The sequence below is a fragment of the Octodon degus genome, unplaced genomic scaffold, assembly GCF_000260255.1.
Source record: "Octodon degus isolate 3935 unplaced genomic scaffold, OctDeg1.0 scaffold00033, whole genome shotgun sequence".
Taxonomy (NCBI): domain Eukaryota; kingdom Metazoa; phylum Chordata; class Mammalia; order Rodentia; family Octodontidae; genus Octodon; species Octodon degus.
In genome coordinates, this window is record NW_004524609.1 from 7855406 (window position 1) to 7870754 (window position 15349).

At 45.8% G+C, this 15349-nt stretch overlaps 1 pseudogene; it reads right to left on the reverse strand.

Moving 5' to 3' along the window:
• Window positions 1–267: 267 nt before the first annotated feature.
• LOC101562176 overlaps window positions 268–15349 on the reverse strand; it is a 30565-nt pseudogene continuing 15483 nt past the window's right edge.

Below are 15349 nucleotides of genomic sequence, written 5' to 3' on the forward strand. Positions count from 1 at the left end.
ATAACTATACAAATGATCAGGAATGGCCACACCTCCCAGCAAGGCTCAAAGATCACTTTTTTTTAGGGCACCTTGGTGTTTATTTCACAACAGAACCACTGGGAACCTGGCCTGGGGCACACACATGGCTCCAGACACGGTGGGACATGAGGTGACAAGTGCAGTGATCACAGCTGGGGTCACGGGCTCCGGGGGGCCCTGATGGCAGCTACAGAAGTGGTGGCAGGAGGGGACCTCACTATGTGGGCTCTGGGCACTGGCCTGCTGCAGCCTACTTGCTCAGGGGGTTTCTGAAGTTCCGGCCGGCTAACTTGGCCTTGCTACCCAGCTCCTCCTCGATTCTGAGGATCTGGTTGTACTTGGCCAGGCGCTCGGATCAGCAGGGTACACCAGTCGTGATCTGCCCAGTGCTGAGTCCCACCACTAGGTCAGCAATGAAGGTGGCTTCTGTCTCCCCGGATCGGTGGGACACCATGATGCCCCAGCCGTTGGGCTGCGCCAGCTTGCACGCCTGCAGGCACTCAGTCAGCAAGCTGAGCTGGTTGACTTTGAGCAGCAGGCAGTTGCAGGCCTTCTCATTCACGGCCTCAGCGATGTGCTTGGGGTTGGTCGCTGTGAGGTCATCGCCCACCACCTGGATGCCAGCGCTGGCTGTGAACTTCTGCCAGGTGCCCCAGTGGTCCTGGTCAAAGGGGTCCTCGGTGTACATCATCGGGTAGTCCTTGAAGAAGGACCTGTAGAGGTTGTCAAGCTGGTCAGATGAGATGTACTTACTGGGGTCATCGCCTTTTCTGTCACGATGCTTCCTCCATCACGATGTTTGTACCCTATAGCCAGTGATCTCTGAGACTGTGAACCAGAATAAGTCTCTCCTCCTTTAAGTTGCAACTGTGGTTTAGATCTAAAATGTCCCACAATAGCCTCATGTGTATGGATGATGACAGGTTTATGGGGGCCCCACAGATGACTTATTGTTAGTAGGTAGGGGCCTGGTTGCAGTGGGCAACTGGGAGTTTGACTTGGAAGGATACATTCTTGTCCCTGACTCCTCTCTCTCTTCCTGTCCCTCCCTCTCTTGCTCCTTCTCTTCTTCTCCTTCCCTCTTCATCTCTCTGTCATTGTTTCTCTGTCTCTGTCTCTCTGTCTCTGTGTCTGTCTGTCCGTCTGTCCATCCATCCGTCCATCTGTCTGTGTGTCTCTCTCCCTCTCCTTCCTGGATGTCATGCTGCCAGGTCCACTATATCCTGCCTTCCCTGGAGCAAAGTAATTATGAGCTCAATCCTCTAAAAACCATGAGCTACCACAAACCCCTCCTCCTTTAAGCTGTGGGTGACTAAAACAGATGTCAAGTATTTTTTTTCCCAGCATTCGCTGAGTGACTAACACAACTTCTATCATTGACACTAGGTGATTTGTGCCTCCTATTTGGACAGATTCCACAGCAGCTAGCGGTTGTCCCTTGCCTTATGGGAATGTTCCTGGGGCTCAGGTAGATGCCTTGTTGGCTTTGTCCACCATGCCCAACTCTTCAGAAACAAAAGTAATGAAGGGAAAAGGAATTTCGTGCTCTTAGCCAGGACCGAGCGTCTCTTCTAGTTGCTGCTGCCCATTTTCCTTCAAGTAACCAGATTCCTTCACTGAGTACATGAGGTTGAGGCTGACTCTCTGGGATTCAGGACATGGAATGTGGCTAGTACACTTCTGGCATGGACAGCCTTAACTTCCGCTGGAAGTAGGCCCTGATGCTGGATATTACCTATATATGAGAATGAGAGTTTTTGAGTCAGAAGTTCAGTCATGGGTGGTATCAGCTTGGAAGAGTTGCTGTAGCAAAATTATTTTTAAAATTCACATATGAATCATGTATTACGATATGCAGCCTTAGCCTGGATCCATCCAGCTCCATCCAGCGCCTCATTTCACCTACCTGAAGGCTGTCCACAAGTGCAGTGCCGCTGGATCTGCGGCTCCAGGCTGCCCTTGCCTCCCGCATCTTTTTACAGTTGTGTTTTGCCAATAGAAGGGCTTTTCTCAGCAGCGTTGTCTCCTCCTGTCTCTGCAGTCTTGGTCCCAGTGCTCTGGACACCCTCCCACTTCTGTAGAACGTGACTGCAAGGATGGAGATGCTTCTCAGCTGGGTGGCGGGGCTCGGCCGCTTGCTGTCCCTCTTCTCTCACAGGGAACTCTGAACAGAAATGTTCGCCATTATGTTTGGGGCTCGGAATGCCTCAGTTACCTCAACGTGTGGCATAGTGTGTGGTCATGAGAGGAAGGGGTTGAGCTGGGGCCCCCATTTTCATGGAAAACACTCTAAGAGAAAAGAAGTTGACGTTGTGAACATCTTCTTGAAGGACACAGTAATGAAGGCAAGGTGGCTACACTCCTCTGAATAACAGATAATTAGAGGACGAGAAGTCACACTAATGCCTGCAGTGGGGACACCATACATTGCATTTCGATGGGGAGGGTTAACCCACTGTACCCTGGGCTCTCTCCTTCACTTAACATTGTATCAATTTTTAAAGGTTAAATAGTTGTTCCACCGCTCTCCAGCACCCAGCTCATTTTACTGGCAAGAACTGCCTCATCCTTCCCAATCCTGCTCACTTTCCTTTTCTTTCTGCTCCTTCCTTAGGGCTGTATCAGCAGCAAGACCACCCCACTATCCTGGAAATGCGAAGGGCTCTCAGGCTTCTGTGCCTTGGTTCGGAGTGAAACACTGTCCCTCTTTCACCCCACCAGACCCTCATCCTTCCGGAAGTGCCTCCTGTTACTTCCTGTATGGTATACCCTCCTTCATATCTGCTCATTCCCACCCAATATAGACCTGTCCTTCCCCATTCCCCAGTGCCTTGTGAGTAAGACAGTTCAGTAATGCCCAGTTGTGCTCTAACGGATAGGGTCTGCTCTCAGGCTTACCTCAGCTAGGAGACTCTATGTTCTGTGGGGCCATGGTTCTGTCTATTGTCTACACCAGCGTATCTCTAGCACATAGTTCTAGGTCTGGCAAGAAGTAAATGCATGCTCAGGCCATATTTGATGGATGGATGGCAAAATATCAGATGCATACAGAAAGAAACAAAAATGATAGATTCAAAATATTAACTATAGGGAAAGAGTTTGGGCCATTGCCTTTGTAATCACCCCCAAGTCCACAGTGATAGTCAGAAAATCAGGGGTGTGCTTTTCCACCTGGGAAGGTTGTATCTAGGATTGGCTAAGAGTGTCTTAGAGCCAGGCACAGTGATGCACACCTTTAATCCCTGCATTCTGGGATGATGATGCCCATTCCAGGGAACTTAGTGACTTAGTGAGACCTACCCCAAGACACACACACACACACACACACACACACACACACACGTTCTGAGCTTGGCAATGGGCTCAGCAAACAGGATGTGACTTTCCTTTGGTATTTTGTGGTTTTCTATCTGCAGAAGTTCTAAGTGGTAACATCATTGGTGGAGAAAAATAAATAATTTTTTTCCCCCTAAAAACCAACATCAGTGTCTACTTTGTCAGCACATATACCAAACACCAGCATCACAGTGGTGGAAATGGTCAAGGATTGAGATTTGAAAGAATCTCTACTGGACCCTTATGTGGGCATCCTTTGTTGAGCTCTTCTCACTGGTAGTTGAACAGAAAGCTGAAATTTTCTTCATGGCGTCCAGCTAAAGACAAGACCATTCTGCCTTTGTGGTTTGAATCTGATTTCTGAAGTGGGTCCTGTGAAGCCTCCTCGCTCCTCTCACGATCCTCGCGCTTCTCTTGGAAGACACAGCCCTCACCACTTCTGCGCTGTGCAGTTGTGTGCGGCTGGCAGCTGCTCAGGAAAACAAAATTCTTGAGCTCAGGAAAACATCTGCTCCGTGTCCATGCTGTTAGAGTCCTCCAGTTTCTGTGACATTTGAACTGACAACCCTGAGGCATATTTTGGTGTATGAAGGAAATCCATACTCGATAAATACGCTGTTATACATTTCTCTAGTGGCCTATTCAAGGGTCTGAAAGTGCTTTGCTTACGTCAGGATTCCTGTTGATGGAGCTGTAGCTAAACATTACCATCGACTGTCTGTGGCAGATAGATAAACAGGCCTGAGCCCATAGGACTCAATTAGACCTGGCCTTGTTAAGAGACAGGGCACCCCCAGCGGCTGCTGGGGAGCTGGGATGCTCCTTACTGGGACCACTTCTGCTGCTTAAAATTTATAAAATGCTGAAGAGAAAAGGATAAGTTTTAAAAGGCTCATAGTGAATGAACCAGCAGGGAACTGGCCAGATTTCCATCTGTTTCAAATTAAATGTGTTTATTTTCCTTGCATCTTGCTTTGCAGCCCCACATAATCTGTTAGAAAATATCTTCTGGAATCTTCACAGAATGCGAATTTTTATAAGTTTATCTGGTTGTCTGTCTTCACTCACAAGGCAGGGATAGCTCTGCCTTCGTTTTGACGCTGACGTGTGTTTTACTGGTGCTATAACGGTGTCTGTGGACTCCTCATTCTATATTTACTTTTTGTTCCTCCTTCTGGCCCAGAATCTGTGCTAGATGTTAAGGTACAGCAGTACAAGATAACAGGAAGTAGTTAAAGTAAATATATAAGTAAAGAATGTCTTGATCTCTCGATCTCTCTATCTCTCTATTGGTACCGGCGATCGAACTCAGGACTTTGCACTTGCCAGACAAGTGCTTAAGCCACTGAACTATCTCCCTAACTCTATATGGAAGATGCCAGAAAGGAAAGAAACAAGGGACCTGGAGACAGGGGTTAGCTGTCAGGCATAGCCTTTTTATCAGGTGATCAGAATGGTTTTTGGTGAATGAATTTGAGGCAGATACTTTCACCTTAGGAACAAGCCACCCAAATAGAAAGTGGGGGTTGAGGTGCTGTAGGCAGAGGAAATAGCGTGGAAAAGAAACATGGCAGGACTTGGGATCTCTAAGGAAGAGAAAACAGCCAGTGTGGTCAGAGACGTCAGAAAGGAGAAGAAACGGATGGAGAAGTCTGAGTCACGCCAGGTAGACCTTATCTTAAATTGTCCTGTGTTCACTTTTTACTATGAAAATGGGAGCCAAGGGGCAAATGCCATGTTTGATTTGCATTTTATGAAGATCAGACTGGCCACTTTGTAAGGAACAGGGTGGAGGATGAAGGGGAAGCAGGGAGAGCAGGTGGGAAGTGTCCCATTGCAGGCTAGAAGGCTGAGGTGGTGCTGGGGGAGCTGCATCCGGGGAGCTGGGAGGAGAGGATGTGTGGAGGAGTGTGGAAGTCCCGGACGGAGATATTCAAGGAAAGGAGGATTGGAGGAAGCTGTTAGCGCTTGGCATGTGCGAGGCTTGGATAAGGAGCGATCCACTGAGGGAGAGAGGGTCTGCCGAAGGAGCTGTGGGAGGGTGGTGGATGGGAACACATCTCGAACGCATTAACTGGGGAGACCTGTTGCTAAGCCCTACGTAGACATGAAGTCTTTTGGCAATGTATCCCTTAAAAGTCAAACCTTATCATTTGTCATTATACCCTGCAGAGTCATAATAGGAATGTTTGGAAGAACATGCAATAGAGCTTGGGACAATCAAAGTTTGGGAAGTCAGAGATGATTTAGGGTTGGCCATAAATCTGGTGAGTGACAGCACATAGAAATGCATAGTCATAGATTTTTTATCCTGTGCTGTTTCTTGTCAGGACAGATTTTAGTACCGCATGGCAAATAAACACGCCAGGTAGTATTCGGGCACAGGGAGTCTGAAGGCTGTTTGTGCCGACAGGAATGGCCACAGCATTCGGCAGGATGTGAAATATGCTTCAAAGAGACAAGCACTTGGGCTCAGAAGGTGATACGATCTGCTAATTTAATATTGTCCTTTGAGTTCCAGAGAGTACTGACCCTTTTCTCCCTCAAAACGATTCTTTAAAGTGACATCTTCTTTGCAAATCAAGTGGGAACAAGGAATAAAAGGAATAGAGAGCCCTGACATAGCATTCTTTAGCAGAGCCTCTGACTTCCTATTAATTTCCAGAAGATTCTGTTTGTTTTTCCTTCAGCCTGTCTGCCTCTGAGTACACACTGGCCCACTCTTTGCCTTGCTTATCTCCTGTTCTGTTTGATGTTCTAAAGGTGTCTGGGGTGCTTTTAGGAAGAGTAATGCTTGCACCACTGCTTAGCCGTCTGCAAAGCAAAATACATTATTTTGAGATTATCACTGGCACCTGATGTGGAAGAATAGATGTCCCAGTGGTTTCTGGTTTCTGGTTTCTGTCTAGACTCCCAGATTTGTGCCTGGCAAAGGTCCTTTATGATTGATAGGAAAAGCTTACGTTTTGGAGTCAGAGAGGCTCAATTTCAGTTTCCAGCTCTACTGTTTTCTATTTTGCAGCATCAGTTTTGTGACTTCATGTCTTTAAACCCGGTATTTTCATCTGAAAAAAAAAATGTGGATAATAACACATATGTAAATTATAGGGTTCCTATGGAGAAAAGATGATGAAACACATGAAAAATTCTTAAGGGCTGATGCTTAATTCATGGTGGTAATCACAGTCTTTCTTTGCTATTATTATTGTTATTATTATTGTTACTATTGCTATGTTTGCAAACATGGTCGTCAGTTTGATAGGCAACATTCTTCTTTTTTATGTATTTGGTACAGGGTCTCACTGCGCAGCTTGGACTCATAGTAATCTTCCTGTTTTCAGCTTCCCTAGAGCTTGGTGGCCAGCTCAGCATGCCTGGGGGTGGGGCCGGCACAGCATGTGGTGCCGGGGATTGAACCGGGTGCCCTGTGCTTGCCTAAGCAGGCGCTTAGTCCACTGAGCTATCTCTCCGGCCCTGATAGACAACATTCTAGGTAATGCTATAGGAGCTGTGGAACAGCCTTAATACCATGGGTGGTGGGAGGTTGCAGTGATAGAAGAGTTTTCTCTGTTACAGTCCAGCAAAGCCTGCCATCTGGAAGTCCCTGATATAGCTAACTCCCTCATTTTAAAAATTGAATAATTGAAAGCCAGTAATTATAAGTGCAAATGTCCTATAATTTTCCTATACAATGTGGATTGCAGGTTTCTCTTGAAATACCGGCAGATCTGACCATAGTAAGCTGCAGCCATTCCGGGTGGCAGCCCTCTGAAGTGACTTCGTAGGACCCGCCCCCTCCTGTTCTCCTCCGGTTCCACAGCTCAGTGCTGGTTTTATAGAATCTGGTCTTAGATATTGTATCGGCTACCGAGCAGCTTCACTGACTTTGGACATACTCTAATCCTTAATCTGAATTACCTCATCTACAGCACAAAGATGATAATGCTTAGCCTGGAGGTTTCTGCTAAAGAATAAGCAACATTTTCTACAGTGATTGGCCAACAGAAGAAGTTCAGGGCTGGCCACTGCAATTATTAGGTAGATTTGCAAGTTGGTGGGCAGACAAATGAAATTCATGTCATGGTTTGGGGTTTTGCAAGGGAACAGTACAATACAGGACACATTTTATAGGATTATTTTATAATAAATCACCAAAGGAATCATATTCCAAGAATTCAGGAAATCTGTCCACACACTAAAGACCAAAGGATCCTGCTGAGGGTCTGGATCCTAATATCCTGCATGAGTCCAGTAGAAGACCTAGAGCCTAAACCAGTGCCTCCCACAGGTCCAACTGGAGGTCTAGAGCCCAAGGCTAAGTATCATACAAGCCCGCTTCATGGATCTGTGGAGGGAAAGCCTAAAGGTCAGTGGTGGAACCTAGAAAGTCCATGCCAGTAGGACGAAGGGTCTGTGCCAGCAGGCTGAGGGATCTGCACTGGAGCCAGGAAGTGATGCTCAAGGTAAGAACCAGAGCTCCCCAGAAAAGTACCACAGCCATCCGCAGCAATAGAGAGGTCCCAGGCTCCTCTGGCGATGAGGAAAGCTGAGTTCCCATCAGGAAAACCAATGTGAGAAGCTTCTCCAGGAGACTGAGCAGAGCACCATCTTCCCGTCCAGAGCCAGGAAGTGATGCTCAAGAGGAGGAGGACCACAGCTCTCCCAAAATGAACTGTAGCCCTTTTCAGTGACAATGAGGTCCCGATTTCCTCCTCTAAAGAGAACAGCCAAGTGCATTAGGAAAGCCAGCAGGACAAAGTCCCCCAGCAGAGTAGCCCAGGAGAACCAGCAGCTTCAAAAGCTCCAACAGCTTCTGTAACAGACTTCTCCAGTTCCGCCTCTTACGCTGCCAGAACGAACCCTTAGGTAGAACCTCCACACCTGGCACCATGCTGGTTGAGTTCAGCTGAGTGTAACAAGTTGACCACCAGTGGGAATCCACCACACTTTATGGTAACATTGGCGGCTATTTTAGGACAGCCTGAAGAAGGACACATCTGGGAGGAGAGAAATGCTTTGGATTTTGTTACCGCATTATCAGCCGCTATAGAGAGAAGTGTTGGACACTTTTTTGAAGGCACTTTTCATAGGATTTGGTCATCATTAAATAGGTCACTAGAGAGTGACAGGAGTTAAGAGTGTCTCCTTAGTGTTGGCATGGGCAGCCTGAAGCATGGGATTGCTTTTTACTGGTTGGGAGACCATTGAACTCATTGGGAATCAGCTCTCATGGAGGGAAAAAGGAGACTTCTATCTTCTCAGGGGTTTCTTTTAATATATCAGGAGCCAAGTGAGATCGCATAAGATCGAAGACATAAGACAGAGCAAGTAGGGAAAAAGCCCTATGGGAAATACCCACCAGATAGGAAGAAGCATACCGCGCATGGCACAGGAAGAGGAAGGCCATATAAGCAGGGTGTGTGCCTCAATGTGGTCCCCAAGAAATGAATTTCTTCCACTTAGCGCCACCATACTTAAGTTGAAAATAGTCCTGAGGCATTGGAAACTCTCCCTGAAATCCCAGGTGATATGGGGAGGGAAGAGAACACCTGGCTTATCCTTTGCACCCCATTTGTGCAAAGGATAGGGAGGGGTGGAAGAGTCAGGGCAAATGTTCCTCATGGGTTGGAGTTTCTGTCTCTGGCAAGTTGAGAGTAGTATTGTCCTGGCCTTGGTATGTAGTGAGGGTGGGGAGACAAGATGTTGTGAAGCATAGGGGCCTGGTGCTTTGAGGGACCTTGTGGAGCCCGGACTTCAGCAGTGAGTGCCAGCAGGATCTTTCCCACAAGGACAGTGAGGTCAGCCACTCCTAAGAAACACTAGCCAAGGACGTTTAGAGATGATACTAATAAGGGGCTGGGATTGCCAGGGAGTCCAAGTGCTACCGGGGGTGATGGGGGGAAATAAATGAACCCCTCAGCCTCACTGGCTCTTAGGACACTAACAATCATTCATTTTGTGGGTCTCAGGATTGGGCCATGCATGATTCTTCTCCCACTGGCTTTGCTGTAGATGCTACCTCTACTGTGCGGGCTATGATGATGACAGTGGTTGTTTTCTTTACTCTTTAGGAATGTGCAGGTCACTTTCATGAACATCCTGACTTTCACCTGGCCCTGCAGATGCCTGATGAGTGACTGGAATAGAACGACTAGGTTTCACGTTGCTGCCCTCACACTGCATCTGCTGTTTTTCCTCCTTCCTTAAGCTTTGCATCAGAGTCAATTCAGTTTTGCACGTAGACATCTTGATCACTGGAGGAATATTTTGTCCACAGCGCTAGGGTTAACTTGATCTAAACTTGCCTAGTTTTTTTTTTTTTTTTTTTCTCTTCAAGTCCAAAGATACCTACCAGCTGCCATGACTGGATATCCCGAGAATGAAAGGAACAAAAATAGTTGGCCCCTGAAGTACTGGAAGATCTCTGTCTAGTCCCATACCAGCATAAATATTTCTCACTTTTATCCCTCTCCCTTAGAAATCCTACCCTAGGTCTGTAACTGCTCAGTCTCCTGGGGCAGCAGAGCTGATTTGTGAGCCAAGCGCCCTCTGCTGTGTTCTTTGACCACAGTAAAGCCTAATCCTTTGTCGTTTGGGTGTTGATTTTTCGGTGGAACTGACTTTTGGACCTGGGTTTGGTAACTAAGATGCCTGACACAAGGATATGTGGATTTCATGCCAAAGAGCAGTGGGCAAAGGGAGCCCTGGAGGGAGGGAAGAAACTTGGATTTCAGGTAGATGGAGTTGACAGTCTGAAATGGACATGTTTTTACATGAGGGGAGGAAGTTGCCTTTCACTCCTCTGTCACCAGGCGGAGTGCGAGCTCCAAAGGACCTGAGTAATGGTAGAACACAATGAACTTCATTAAAAGCAAAACAATGTTCTGAGTGTTCTGTGTGTAAAATCTGACACCCTCTCCTGCATCAGACCTTTGCCTTTGAGCCACTTAGTCATAGTAAGGATGATGAATGAAGTTTGTCTAATGTAATAATTACTTCTACTTAATTAAAGTCACTATCAGTATAACATCATTGAAAGAAATTAATACAGCAAGCAAAATCTTCACACCTTCTAGCCTAAAGCAACAGCAGCAGGTGTTTTTTAAATTTTTCTTTGCTCATGTTGCTGAAATACTGGCTGCCAGAGTGGCCAGACTGCGGTTCTGTGCTGTGCTGCCCGGGTCCTGAGCTTGTCCTTCATGAAGTGAAGGGAAAGAGAGGAACTGGTCACCTGATGCTGTCATGAGGCCTCAGACTTTGATTCACCAGGGTGCCCTTTGAGCCACTGAAATGGGCATCCTTAGGAGGGTGTCCAAGCTCCAGAGTGTTGCTAGACCTCACTCTTTCCTACTTCCTAGCCTTCGCCTCCAGACAACCCCCTCACACTTGTGGGTCTTCTTCTCATCCTTTGCTTGGCATACTAGATCCCGACACTGGGGCTTTGGCCCACTTGGGCATCATGATAAGAGCACGTCAGAGGGAGAGTGTTGCTGCCGGCCACTCTGGGTGCGTACACAGTAGAGTCCTGAGGCTGGACCCGAGCTCTGTCTGCCTCCACATGCTTTTCTTCACATTCTAATCCGCTGACATTTGAAGGAAGATGACCAGGGATCGCACAGCGAGCCCTAGACTTTCTCCTGCTTTTATTTGCATTGCTCTGGATTGGGACATGCAATGTTTGAAATGACTGTTCCTGTGCTTTCTGTACATTACAATCTCATCAGATCTGCCCACATACGTCAGTAGGGGAGATTTCAATTTCAGTTATTTTTTTTAAAGTGCCTGCTTAGGCAGACACAGGGACCAGGGTTCGATCCCTGGCATGCCATGCCAGCCCCGGTCCTGGGGCGCGCTGAGATGGTGATTGAGACTGGGCATGGTGGTGTGCGCCTGTAATCCCAGGGCTCTGGAGGCTGAAAACAGGAGAATCACTATGAGTCCAATCTATGTAGTGAGACCCTGTACCAAATACATAAAAAAGACATTACAACTTAATAAATGCTTTATCCTTTATGTATAATATTATCTTGTATATGTGCTTACATGACTTACCATATGTTGTAACTGAATGTACATTTTCTAGCCACCTACTTTGTGCTACCTATTCTATCCTTCAGCTAACAGGTTGGTTTAAACGGTCACCACTGACACCATTTGGAACGAAGGTCAATAAACTAAATAACAATATATGAGCAATTGAAGCTTACTGGATCGACATAAACAGAATGACTATTGTTCTAAGGAACATGGACAGCTTATCTCTGCATTTTAAATATGTTATTAATTTACCAGACTGTCAGTCAATTCAGAGTGCGGCAGCGTAATTGATTTGATCAACTCTGGGGGAAATAACCAATAAATGTAGAGCTGAGAACAAATGCCGTCTCCGTTCTTCAATCACAACAGTCATCAAATGTGCATCTTTAAATTACATCTGTGTATTACAAGCTGCATAATTAACGTGGGGAGAGAAAGCCGCTAAAGATTATAATCTTAAATGAACTGAGCTGCTAAGTGATGTGTTATGCCTGGCATGATGTGTGTGCAGACACCAACGTGGAAGGAATGTGGGTACTTGGGCACGTTCCATTTGACCTCCAGTGCCACTGAGCCCCTAGAAGGAGCGCTGGACATGCCTGAGTAACTGCTTGCACTTGAGATAGCGCTATGAAGAAATGCAATTTTGGTGAGATCGTTTTTCCCCAGATAAACTCACTTGAGCTGCGGGATTCATCTCTATAATTGGACATGTCCCGTGTGTGGGTAACCTCATCGTTGTCTCTGTAGATTAGGATCCTCTGTGCTCACTTCTCAGCCCTAAAACATAGAGAATGGACAAAAAGAAGTGTGAGACAAGCCTGAGTTGGGTGTAGAGGCAAGAGACATTTAGCCAGCTCACAGGGCCCAGTCCTCACCCTGGCACAATCTTTCGATCTTACCTAGAGGCATTCCTCAAACTTCAGTGGACTGCACATCCTGGGAGGGACTTTCCTGCACAGGTTCTTGGGCCCACACCTGTCTGCCTCTGGGGTGTGTTGGAGAATTTTCATTTAGTTCATTGCTGACATCACCAAGCAACTTCAAGCAAGAGCACTGCTTGAATCGTTGTAAAGGGAGGTTTTGTATCAGGTGCCCGAGACCTCTCGTGGAAGTGCAGCCCAGCATCTGAGTCCTGGGAGGACCTAAGAAAGGCAGGACCATGGCCTGTGGGGCTTTTAACTTGTGCACGGTTTAGGTTCTTTTGGTTAGTATTTAAGCCTGAGTCTCAATTAACTTTTTTTTTTTTGTATTTTAGGAAAGGGTCTACAGGGTTTTCAGGGTCTTGCTACTAGATAGGACTCATAGTGATCTGCCTGTTTACGACCTCCCAAGAGCTGGGATTATAGGCGTGTGCCACCACACCCAGTCTCAGTTGCTGTCTCAGTGTGCCCTGGAGGATCAAACCTGTGTCTGCTTGCACCAATTAACTATGGTTAAGTAGTATGTATTTTCTTAGTGATTGCTGAGTATCTCACTTAATGTTTGAATTTGGTAGATTGTGAATATGTGAATATGCCAGTACTCTACCAGAAAAAGGGGAATTTTACGGAACTCAATGTAATATTTTGCCTCCAACTGATACGAATTCTTCTTTTTTCCTTTGCTATTTGTTGCTTGCATCCTCCTTCTTTCTCCTTGTGGCAATTCCATCTCTCTCTTCCTCTCTCTTCCCTGGGTGTTCCGGTGCCTCTCTTTTCCCTGCCTCCAAAGCTATATGTGAGGAAAGAGTGGAACACAGAGAATAAGCTTGAGTCCGGAGACCCCGGCAGAGCGGTGAAGAGTGTCATTCCATGGCGGCCACAGTGTTAATGCTTCCTGTCCCCACAACCCTCTATGCCTCAGTTTCCCCACCTACAGAATGAGGATGGTGATGGTTCACACTCAGGGGCTGGTGTGAAGTTCAAATAAACAAATGCTGCCAAGCAACCTAGAAAAACACAAGTTAAGATACTCGGTAAGGGCTACCTAATGTGCCCGAATCAACATCTCCTTTCTTTAATTTGAAAGAACAAGTGTAAAGGTATCCATGTTATTGAGTGCAAAAGGCTCAAGAGGCAATAAATGAAATATAATTTCATTGAAAATATCTGTATTCATACATACACAAGACAGTAGCAGAATTTCCTGGGTTACGGGTTACCTGTATCTCCTTTTGCTTAGTGGTACTTTCTAATTTTGCTCAAATGAACACATGTAATAAACTACGTTTTACAAATGTTCCGAAGCAGACCTGTTCGGGTGTTTGCTAAATGCAGAATTCAGATGACCGAGTTGCAGCTTGGAGAGTGCATGTGAGAGACTGAAGTTGGTTTCTGTCATCCAGGTAGGGTCAAAGGGTGCGTGGGGAGGCAGGTCCAACAGGCCACCTCAGGCTGACCTAAGGACCTCCTAAGAATTCTAGAGCTTCTTGGTATTTAACAAGGACCTCATAATTCTCAGCAATGACTCCGGTAGGGTTTCTTCAGAAAGAACCAGGCCATTTTCCCAAGGTGTTTAGAGAACAGACTGTACTTTATACATACATATATTTCTGTTGTTGCAGGAGAGGAGGTGGCGAGGAACCAGGAGCTCCGCAGCATGGCCTGGAGTGTTACAGTCACCCTTATTTCTTCTCCACTTATTCTTTTTTCAATCTTTTCCTTAAATAAAAGAAGTGTTTTTCCAATCTTAGGGCAATCAAACACCCCAATTATCCTTACACCTTACTGTTTCATACCATTGTCCACTCCTCCTTGTTTTCAAAAATACTTACAGTGCAAGAAAGATATTTAAATAAAAATAGCACACTTTTATTCTACTTTAAAAATATGTATTTGCATAAGTGGTTCATTTTTTTATTACATATCATCACTACTTACTATTATTTTAAGATTTTCTTTCTTTCTTTCTTTCTTTCTTTCTTTCTTTCTTTCTTTCTTTCTTTCATGGTCTTGCTACACAGCTTGGACTTGTGATCCTCCTGTCTCAGCCTCCCCAGTGCTAGGATTACAGTTGTGTGCCACCATGCCTGATTTTGGTGGCCTGAGTGACAGACCTAGGCTTCTGGGGCCATCAGGGCACATGGTGCTGGGGATCAAAACCTGGTCCCTGCACTTGCCTAAGCAGGTGCTTAGTCCTCTGAGCTATCCCGCTGGCCCACTACCTATTTATTAAACTAGATTTCCAGAATATTTTTCCCCAAAATTTTACTACCTGAAAAAATATTAACTCTAGTTGAAATTACTTCCTTTGTATATCAGAAAGAATCAGGAAACAGATTTCATGCAAGTTTACAATTCGGTGCTTTGCTAAGATGGTTAACTGATTGCGCTCATTTAATCAGTCAGCAAAAAGTCTACTGAATGCCAACCCTGAAGCAGGCATTGTGCCGTGGGGTCCCAAGTAGGGAACCATTGTTCGCAGCGCGACAGACAGGGGAAAAGAACAGTTTTTCCCGAGTCTCTTCTCTAAAAGTTACTTTGTGGTTTGTACAGATTGGAAAAGCAATCTGATAAGGGCAGAAACATGGATTACGTGTCAGACCTCATCCCAAGAGACCCAGTCTCCCTCCAATAAAGGTGTAAGGAACTTGAACAAAAAAAATGCAATTACCTCTGATTTTTTTTTGTTGTTGTTGTTGTTGTACTGGGGATTGAACTCAGGCCCTTGCGCTTGCCAGGCAAGTGCTTATTCCACTGAGCCATCTCCCCAGCCCCCATCTGATGTTTTTAAGAAGCATCTGTTAATGAACACGGAAGGAAGATATGAGCCACAGATGGGTTTATTTTACTTAGGAAAGATATATTTGGGAGCAGGGAAATTTTTGTAATGCATTCTTTTCTTTTAATGATTATACACAGTTTTCTTTTCTTTCTTTCTTTTTTTTTGGCAGAACAACACAGTTTTCCTTTTATAAAAATATATCAAATAACCGTACCCTTGGCCCTTGGGAAGAAACAGGGTTCAAATAAGA